The sequence below is a fragment of the Schistocerca nitens genome, unplaced genomic scaffold (genome assembly GCF_023898315.1).
Source record: "Schistocerca nitens isolate TAMUIC-IGC-003100 unplaced genomic scaffold, iqSchNite1.1 HiC_scaffold_469, whole genome shotgun sequence".
In the NCBI taxonomy this organism is placed as follows: Eukaryota; Metazoa; Arthropoda; class Insecta; order Orthoptera; family Acrididae; genus Schistocerca; species Schistocerca nitens.
Window position 1 is genome coordinate 258,193 of NW_026046002.1, and position 11,113 is coordinate 269,305.

Sequence of the window (11,113 nt, forward strand, 5' to 3'; positions counted from 1 at the left end):
CGTCAACGCCACCGCGCCTTCCCAATTCCCGCCGGCCACTTCCACGTCTCACGTCCCCCCGCCGCTTTGAGACAGAGAGAGACACAACACACACACAAAAGACACGACATCCGCAAAGCAAGCAAACACACAAACAAACAAGAGTCTCCAGAAACATACATGAGCAACCAAACGTCGGCCGCCGCAAAAAAAAAAAAAAAACAACTACAACAACAACAAAAACAAATAAAATAAAATAAAAAGACCAACAAACGGCCACAACCGCTCCGCTACCGCGCGCCGCCGCCTACCGCCACCGGCACCACAATCCAACCACCACGGCACGCAAACAGTACCCACAAGGGTCACACACAACCAACCAACCAACCACACCGGCGCATGCACGACAATCAACGCCTTCCCGACGTCCTTTGATGGCCCTGAGAAGGGCCGTTTTGGGCCGCGCGACAGCCGCAGCCGTGCCATCGCGCGCCACTAAGACGACGCGGGGGAGGGCGGTGGGGGACGACGGCGTCAAGCGCCAACCCCTCTCCCTTGCCTTTCTTTAACGTTACTACTTTACTTCTTCTTCTTGGGCGACGCCTTCGCCTTAGACGGCGTCGTCGCCTTCTTCGGGCGCGGCGCCTTCGGCTTCTTCGTCGGAACCTTGGCGGCCTTCTTCGCCTTCGACGGCGACTTGGCCTTGGCCGGCTTGGCCGCAGCCGCCTTCTTCGCACCCGCGGGAGCCGCCGACGCCGCAGACGCCTTCTTGGCGGCGCCCGCCTTCCGACCGGTCGCCGCCTTCACGCCACCAGCCTTCTTTGCGCCGGCCGCGCGGCCGCCCTTCTTCTCCTTGCTGGCCGGAGCGGCGCGCTTCTTCTTCGCACCGCCGGCACGGGCCTTGCCGCCCTCGGCCGCCCCGCCGCCGGCGCCGGCAAGCTTGAAAGAGCCGGACGCGCCCTTCCCCTTCGTCTGCACCAGCTCGCCAGCCACGACGGCCGACTTGAGGTACTTCTTGATAAAGGGCGCCAGCTTCTCCGCGTCCAGCTTGTAGTGCGCGGCAATGTACTTCTTGATCGCCTGCAGCGACGAGCCGCCGCGCTCCTTCAGACTCTTGATGGCGGCCGTCACCATCTCAGAGGTGCGCGGGTGCGCAGGCTTGGCGCGCGGCTTCTTCGCAGACGCCGCAGACTTGGCCTTCTTCGTCGTGCCGGTGGCGGCGGGTGCCGCAGCAGTCTCGTTCGTAGCCGCCTGATCTGCCATTATTTCGACGGACGACGCGCGTACACACAACAACAGAACAGCGAGAGAGCGGCGAGCACGGCAGAGAATAGCCGCCGCGCCGCCAGGCCCAGCCAGTGTCGCGGGCGGGCGCGGACGGCCGAGAGAGCGGCCGCCACTCTGCGCGCCGCCGCGCCGCGCCTCCCGCGCTTGCTACCGCCCAACGTCCGACAGCCTGTGCGGACCAGCCCCAAACCTGCGCCGCAACCACCCGCGCCATTCAAACCACCGAGGATGGGGCTACACACGGCCACACCACAGTCGCCAACCAGTCGCCACGGCAGCGCCGCAAACCACGGCCAAACTGCAGCTACCGCGCGCCACAGCCTGGCTCGGCCCGCCGAGAATCGCCGCCCCCGCCCAAATGCCGCCCCCACAGCCCCAGCCGACGACCCGCCACAATGGCCAAACCTTCGGCAAAACTGGCGCACCGTCGCCGCGCCAGCCCGGCCAGCGCGGCCGCCGCCACAGCCACACAAGCGGAGGCGTGCGGCGATGACGGCCGTGCAAACGCACCTCCGCCGCCCCATCGCCCTCCCACCGTTTCCCGATCGGCCCGCGGCCGTCGGGCCACCTCGCCCGCCAACATTCGCGCCCGTTTCTCACAACATTGCCCGCCGCAAAACAAAAACGAGCGCCGCCTGCGCAACATGGGCACCGGCCAACCGAGGCGCCGCCGCCCCTCGCCGCTTTCAGCGAGGGTGGCTAACCGCCATCCGCAACTACAGACGCACCGAATCTGCCTTCATCAAAAGCACACACCGACAGCCGACCTCTAACATTTAGACTCCGCAAGCCACCCAACGGTGTGTGGCGGAGGGCACTTCACGTGCCAATGTCATTTACCTCCCTTTGCTGTTCCAGTCGCGTATGGTTCGCGGGACGAACCGACAGTCTGCAAAAAAAAAAAAAAAACGCCTCCGTGCGCGCTCGAATCTCTCTAACCACATCCATTCGTGATCTCCTCGGGAGGTATACGCAATATATTCGATACCCCATCCAGAAACGCAATATCTCGAAACCTGGCGAGCAAGCTACACCGCGATGCAGAGCGCCTCTATTGCAGAGTCTGCCGCGTGGGTTTGTTAAACATCTCCGTAACGCTATCACGGTTACCAAATGACCCTGCGACGAAACGTTGGATCGTCTCCGTCGCCTCCGTCAACGCGACCTGGTACGGATCCCACACTGATGGGCAACACGCACGTATAGGTCGAACGAACGGGTGTTTTGTAAGCCACCTCCTCCTTTGTTGATGGACGACATTTGCTACGCATTCTCCCAATAAATCGCAACCTGGTACCCGCCTTACCAACAATTACTTTTGTTTGTTTTTTTTTTTTGTTTTTTTTTTTTAATATGATGATCATCCCACTCCCAATCACTCCGCACGCATACTCCCAGATATTTTACAGACGTAACTGCTACCAGTGTTTGTCCCGCTATCATATACTCAATCATACAATAAAGGGTCCTTCTTTCTATATTATTCGCAATACATGTTAAGGGACAGTTGCCACTCCCTGCACCACGTGCCTATCCGCTGCAGATCGTCCTGCATTTTTCGCTGCAACTTCTCTGTATACTACAGCATCATCCGCGAAAAGACGCATGCAACGTCCGACACTATCTACTAGGTCATTTATATACATTGTGTGTGAAGAGCAATGGGTCCCATAACACTCCCCTGTGGCACGCCAGAGGTTACTTTAACGTCTGTAGACGTCTCTCCATTGATAACACAACATGCTGTGTTCTGTTTGCTACAATCTCTTCAGTCCAGCCACACACTTGGTCCGACATTCTGCAGACACTTACTTTGTTTATCAGGCGACAGTGCGGAACTGTATCGAACGCCCTCCTTCCGGATGTCAACCAAAATGGCATCTACCTGGGAGCCTGTATCTAATATTTTCTGGGTCCCATGAACAAATAAAGCGCGTTGGGTCTCACACGATCGCTGTTTCCGGAATCCATGTTGATTCCTACATAGTAGACACTGGGTTTCCAAAAAACGACATGCTACTACTCGAGCATAAAACATGTTCTCAAATTCTACAACCGATCGACGTCACAGATATAGGGCCTATAGTTTTGCGCATCTGCTCGACGACCCTTCTTCAAGCCCGGGACTACCTGTGCTCTTTTCCAATCATTTGGAACCCTCCGTTCCTCTAGAGACTTGCGGTACACGGCTGTTAGGAGGTTCTGTCGCGTACTCTGTGTAGAATCGAATTGGTATCCCGTCGGGTCCAGTGGACGTTCCTCTGTTGAGTGATTCCAGTTGCTTTTCTATTCCTCCTTGGACACTTATTTCGATGTCAGCCATTTTTTCGTTTGTGCGAGAAGGAACTGCAGTGCGGTCGTCCTCCGTGACACAGCTTTTGGAAACAGGTGTTTAGTATTTCACAGCTTTACGCGTGTCATCCTCTGTTTCGAGCCGCTTACTACTGATTCAACGTACGACCACAACGTCCTAGGATTTGATTTGATTTCCTGTCACGTCGGTACATGGAATTGTACTTTCGCATTCACCGGACGCTTCACGCATAGCCCTCCTTACGCTAACTTTGGACATCGTTTAGCGTCTGTTTGTCTGAGAGGTTTTGGCTGCGTTTCAACTTTGAGTGAAGCTCTCTTTGCTTTCGCTATAGTTTCCTAAACTTTGGTTGTTGTACCGCGGTGGGTTTTTCCCATCCCTCGCAGTTTTACTCGGCACGTACCTGTCTAAGACGCATTTTACGATTGCCTTGCACTTTCTCCATAAACACTCAACATTGTCAGTGTCGGAGCAGACATTTGCGTTTGCATCTGCCTGGTAGTCTCAAATCTGCCTTCTATTACTCTTGCTAAACAGATAAACCTTCCTCCCTTTTTTTTTTTTTTTTTGTTTTTTTTTTTGTTTTTTTGTTTGTATATTCCTACTAACGTCCATATTCAGCGATGCTGCAACGGCCTCTTGTTCACTGGGTCCCTGTTCTGCACATACAGAGTCGACAAGTTCGGGGTCTGTTTGTCATCGGTAGGTCCACGATGTTATCTCCACGAGTCGGTTCTCTCTCTGTTTAATTGCTCGCGGCATTTTTCGTTCGGATGGTGCACTCAGTATACTGTCACTCGATGCTCTGTCCCTACCACCCGTCCTGAACATCTGGCACATTGAAATCTCCACCTAAGACTGTAACACGCTGCGGAAAGGAAAATGTATGTCCACATTTTCTCTCACTTGTTCGGCCACTAATGCTGCTGAGTCGCGAGGTCGGTAAAAGGAGCCAATTATCAACCTAGCTCGGCTGTTGAGTGTACCCTCCACCCACAATAGTTCACAGGAACCGTCCACCACTTCTACTTCACTACACAGGATAAACTACTACTAACAGCGACGAACCACTCCACCACCGGTTGCATGCACGCTATCCTTTCTAAAGCACCGTCTGTACCTATAACGATTGCAGCTTCGGCGCTTTCTATCAGCGCTTGACGTTCCGGTACTTTACCAACGCAGAGCTTCGACAGTTGACAATTACAATACCGATTGCCGCTTGGTCCCCGCATGTCCTGACCTTGCCCCGCGCCCGTTGCCCTTTCCGTACTTGCCCAAGGGCCATCCAACCTAAACAGAACCGCCCAGCCCACGCCACACAACCCCTGCTACCCGTGTAGCCGCTTGTTGCGTATAGTGGACTCCACCTAAGACTATATAACATAACATGCCCTAAGGCATTCGCGGTGTACACCACCCTAAGGTGAGGTTAGGTTAGGTGGACGTGGGTTAGGTTAAGGGTTACAGTTAGGTTAAGCGTCAAAGTTAGGTTAAGCGTTCGGACGTGAGGCGTCAGGTGGCCGCACCTACCTTTACGGCCGGACATCTTAGGTTAGAGGTTAGGTTAGGTTAAGGCGCCGAGAGGTCCGCGGTCAGGTTACGTTCACCTTCGGGCGCCACACGTAGGTTTCAAAGGTGTGTCGGTCGGTCGTCGGCAAGCCGCAAAAACTACAGACGACGTCGACCAAACCGCCGCAAGACCGAGCAGGAGGCAGATATAAAACACACACACACACACACACACACACACACACACACACACACAAAAACAAAATTTAAACACCACCCACCGGCCAAAGGGCACCAAAAACCACAAACCCGAGCACCACGTCGACCAGAGGCAACCCGCCGCTCACGCGACATGGCTGGCAACTAAGGGGCAAACGGCAACGGCGCTTTCCGCACCGGGCCGGATGCACGTACGACAACACCGCTACCCGTACGCAGGCCTCCCATTGCACACAGCCGCTCTGTGTTTGAACATCATCAATGGCGCGCCCGCGGCTCGTCGCGGGCGCAGCCATAACGCCGCCACTTTTGCACCAACACATTCACGCACCGCAAAACAGCTCGCCGACACAGCACAGCCGACAAAACAAAAACAACCCGCGAGACGGGGGCGACAAACGACAACGATAACAACAACAACAGCAGCAAACAACTCGCACCAAGCGTCCAACAGGTAACAAACGGACAAGCACAGCCTCTGCTAACGGCCACGACGCCAGCGGCACACTGCTCCTTTCCCGCCACACTCGATTTCACAACGCACGCACGCGACCCCGTCAACGACACCGACACGACACACGACGGGCTCCCTTCCCGCAACCTACACCTTTCCGCCACTACGCACAGCTCCACCCGACGCGCCCGTCGCAACGACACTACTGCACGCACTATCCACCCGCCTCCTCCTCTCCCCCCCCCCCCCCTTCCCGTACACAACAACACAGCCAAAAACAACACTCACGACCCAAACATACTAACGACATGGCACGTGCATCGGCGCACACCCCAACCAGTCACCGTCGACAACCACACGCAAGGCACGAAACCGGCGTCCTTCCACGTTGCCATCAAAGCTGCACAAACAACCACAGGAGGAACCACCAACAACGGCCCGCCCGCCCGCCCGCCCGCCCGCCCCAATATTCTCCCACCCTCACCTCACGCCGCAACCACCAAACGCACATTCCCGCTCGCTACCACACACCTCTCGGCAGCCGCTTCGCAAACACATGACGTGACGTGACATCATCACATCACGGGCTACGCACGCACACCGACCCACTTTCCTGCCCTTCGCCCTCTTCTTTCCGACGCCTGCCTTCGGCCGAGCACACGTACGTGGCACAACGCCCAACACAGTCACACACAGTCGACAGGCGCACGCCCAGGCACGCAACGACGCAGCGCAGCAAAGGCGCCCGCAACACATACCTCCTCTCTCTTCTCGCCGCCGCCGCCGACCGCCCGCCAGCCAGCCAGCCAGCCAGCCAGCCAGCCAGCCAGCCACTCGCAATGTGCACTGCCAACCAGCCACACGTCCACCGCGCCGCCTCCGACCACCCGCCAGGGGGCGCTCACGTCCGCGACAACAGCGCGGCCCGCCGCCGGGCGGGCCCAGCCGAACCCAGCCCAGCCGGCGCGCGCTGCTCTGCACTCGGCGCGCCACACATCCTGCTGCAGACCGGGCTCGTCTCTCTGTACGCGTCTGCCCGCATCTCGTCTTCCTGCGCATCAACACAACGAGGCCGCGTGAGCAAACCACCCCCCCCCCCCCCCCCGTCACAACGCCACATCACACACTGCCTTGTCTACCGCCGAAATGCACTCACCAGCCATCCGCTTCGTCTTCGTCTTGTTTACTCGTTGTTGTTGCAGCGGCGCACACAGCCCCGGCCGGCCGCATCCGAGGGTGGCCCGCCGCCAGCGTCTCCTCCTTGGGCACAGGTGCGGTGCCGTGCCGTGCCGTGCCGTGGCCGCCCATCCATCCAACCGCACGCATTTGCTGGCCGCCTCTGCTGCAGAAGAAGACAAAAAACGAAACGTACAAACATACACGCACCCACAGCGTGGCCACACACGGACGGGACCGACAGGCTCCAAGGCGACCAAAGGATAAAAACAAAATAAAAAAACAAAAACAAAAAGACGCAAAGCAAGCAACAAGCACAGGCTGTCGCCTCGCGCCTCTGTCCTTCCGCCCCCGCCCTTCTCTCCCACCACATGCCCACAAACACCACCGCCTCCCCCTCCCCGCACCTCCACATTCGCCCCCTCCATTTGTTCCTTTCTCGCTCTTCCCTTCTGTGTGTCTGCGTGCGTGCGCGGGCGGCGCCTCTCAACATCCGCCGGCCGTCCGTCCCGTTTTCGCCGTACCACACACGCCACCGCCTCCTCCCCGTCCACCACCGCCGCCCCTGTCCGCCCCGCACAACACCATACACCGCTGCTTGTCCTGGCCGTTGCCACCAAAGGCGCCAGCCGCAAACCGCGCCAACGCCGCAGCGCGCGTGCGTCCTTCCTTCTCCGTGCCGACGCGGCCTCTATTCCCGCACCCATTCGGCCGACGACACAGCCGTTGGGCTCCGCACTGCGCGTACCGGCGTTACGCACGCACACCCACCCCCCTCGCGAACGCACGACTCATTGTCTTTGTTGTTTCTCCTCTTTCTTAACGTCTTTGTTTGTTGTTTGTTGTTTGTTTTGTTTTTTGTTTTTTGTTTTTTTTTTTCGTTTTTCCCCACCGCCACATGTGACACAATGCCGCCCTCCACCTTTCGTTCGTGGTTGCTTGCTTGCTTGCTTTGTTTCTCTTTCTCATTGGTACACGTCCGACGCGCTCCATTTCCACCACACCACGGCCATCAGCCTCCTCAACGGGCAGGCGCAGTGTGCCATTCTCCGGCGCACAAGCACACCGCGCGGTACTGGCGCGGCTCGCTCTCCTCGCCCCCACGCCACGCCACGCCACGCCACCGGTGCGCAGCAGCACATGTGATGTCTCGCAACACGACACGCGGTGCGCACACCCCGACCACGCGGCTCTAAAGGCATGGCACCGGCGACATGCGCCGCCCCAGCCACGCATCCGTCGTCTCACGTTGTTCACTGCCAGCCGCGTCGGAGGCTACAACCGCAACCACCACAACAACGGTCCCCCTCCCGGCAACACATTTGTTGCACAAACAAACACAACCGCCGAGCGCAGCGCGAACCACCCACACGCGCCCTCCGCGTCTCCTTTCTCCTTTCGCCCCCTCCCATCTCCCGAATATGCCAGCAGCGCAGCGTTACGCGTGCCCCTCACCCGTCCACACTACCGCGAAACGAACACGCCTTCCGGGCCACCTGCAAGGGCACGCCCACCACCAAATACTGCCGTATTCACGGACGCAGTTCGCAACACGCAACGCACTCTCCACCTACCTTCTTTCTCTCGTCCCTTCTCTTTAAAAACAAAACAAACACACAAACCAACCACGGCTAACACACTTTTTCGCGACACCTTTGACTGCGTTATCTCGACCGTGACGGCAGCTATCGACCATCCATTCCCCACTACACACACACACACATCATTCGCTACACCGCACACGAAACGGCAAGGGCAAGGCACTCTCTCATAGATTCTTCCTCCGAGCCATATCGGGCGAACGTTGCATCCGGGAAGGCAATGCAATTCAGCCGTCACCACGGCCGACACTTGCAGCCGCGCCGTAAACGCATGTCAGTGCGGCTGCAATGCACGGGAACGTTCCGTTGCTCTAGACAGCGCCTCTCCGTTTTTCCCCTGTCTCGTTTTCCGGTGATTGCTTCTCCTTCTTCTTTTTCTTCGTTTCGTTTCGTTTTATTATTTTCGTTCCCCTCCTCCACCATTGTTTCCGTCCCCACAGTTTTTTTTTTTTTTTTTGCTCATTCCACACGTTCTGCCCAGACAAGACATGACATCCGACCGATCACAGTCAGCCTTTCGTCACCGTTCGCAGCGCCGACGGTGCCACAGTGAGACGGGTGTTCAGACCGACACGTTGCCATGATGCCCATAGACAGCTACTCAGGGCCGCCGGATCGGATCACATCACCGACAAACCGGCCATTTCACCGGGGGACACAGACAACCGCGTGTACGCCCATAACAACAAACAACGGCCGTCGTCGTCTACCGTCACTGAACCGAACACACGTGCACCTTGAATGACGACACCGGCGTGCGTGCGCACAACAATCAATCATTCAAATCAACTGCAGAAACGGCTATCAAAATCAAGGGCCAAATAAATGGGTACACCACCGTGCGTGTCGCCTACCCCACCCGCCCGTACAATTCTTGCGTCTTCTTAATGACTAGTAAAGACACGTCCATTTTTTTTTTTTTTTTTAAAACGTCACCAACACACCTCCACGCCGTACAGCAAAGGGAATAGTAGACGGCAACACAACATTTCACCCTCGCCATCATGTATGTATGATGTGACAACAAACAAACCCGCAGACGGCCCTAACGGTGACATCCAACAATCGCGAGGGGTTTCAATTGCAGTCACGTGACTAACCGGGCAGACAGAGACAAAGAAAGGAAAGGAATCAGCGACACAGACAACACCTCCTGTCTGTGTGTCGACAAACAACCAACCAACCAACCAACCACGCCACGACTCGCGAGCACGCATAACCACCACCACCACCACCACCAGCTGCTTCGCAACCAACCAAACCGGGTAGCTATGCGCCGCCTCACACAAACAACAATTCCGCTCTTCCCGCAAAGGCAATTTGGTGGCCCTGAAAAGGGCCGTTTTGCCGCTCTCGCAACGGAGGGGAGCTCCCTAGAGCCTTAACCCCCTCACTTGGAGCTCGTGTACTTGGTCACCGCCTTCGTGCCCTCGCTCACGGCGTGCTTGGCCAGCTCGCCAGGCAGCAAGAGCCGCACAGCCGTCTGGATCTCGCGGGACGTGATGGTCGAGCGCTTGTTGTAGTGCGCCAGGCGAGACGCCTCGGCCGCAATGCGCTCGAAAATGTCGTTCACGAAGCTGTTCATGATGCTCATCGCCTTCGACGAGATGCCCGTGTCGGGGTGCACCTGCTTCAGCACCTTGTAGATGTAGATGGCATAGCTCTCCTTCCTCTTGCGCTTCTTCTTCTTGTCGCCCTTCGAAATGTTCTTCTGCGCCTTGCCAGCCTTCTTGGCGGCCTTCCCGCTAGTCTTGGGCGGCATCTCGAACGTACAACAGCAAGCAGCAAGCGCTCCGCTCTAGTCAGCGTCTCCCCACACAGTGGCACCCGCCGCTACCGCAACACCCCACCTTTACCAGCTCGCCCTGTTGCGGCCGCCGACCAATGGGGCGCGCGCGCAACCGGCCGCCGCACCCGAGCCCATAAAGGGACCCCCACCCTAGTCCCGCCGCCACGCACGCACACTCGAGTTCGAGATGGCGAGCATGGAGGACGTATGTGACGCGCGCGCGGCTGCGGCAGCTGCCGCCGCCGCGCCGGAGCTGTCTGATCGCCGTCCGGCGGCGCCTGCGCCGTTGGCGGCCCCATTGGACGCTCCACCTATGACGACCCGGCAACCCCAGGCGGACCACGAGTTTATGACGACTACGCGCGACCAGGACGATGAGATGGAATACTCTACAGACCCTCCCCGTGAAGACTGTGCTGCCGGCGCCCCGCAGAGGGTGCCTCAGCGCAAGAGATCGGCTGTCACGTCAGCCAGTGACGACCAACACACTTCTGGTACGAGTGACGCTGGATTCAAGAAACCGCCACCTAAGAAGAGGGCGGCTCCACGACAGCGCACGCCCGTTGCCCCTGTATCTACTGCCAATCAGTACGACGCCCTCCAGGATGGCGCCGACTCTGAAGATCCCGACGGGCCTCCACCGGCGGCTGCCGACGATGCTTCCCGTCGTTCCGGCCCTAAGCTGCCGCCGATTGTTATCGACTACCCTGACGACTATATGACGCTTCGGGACTGGCTCCAGGCCAACCTAAAGGATGCTTTCACCGCCAAACACTGCGGCG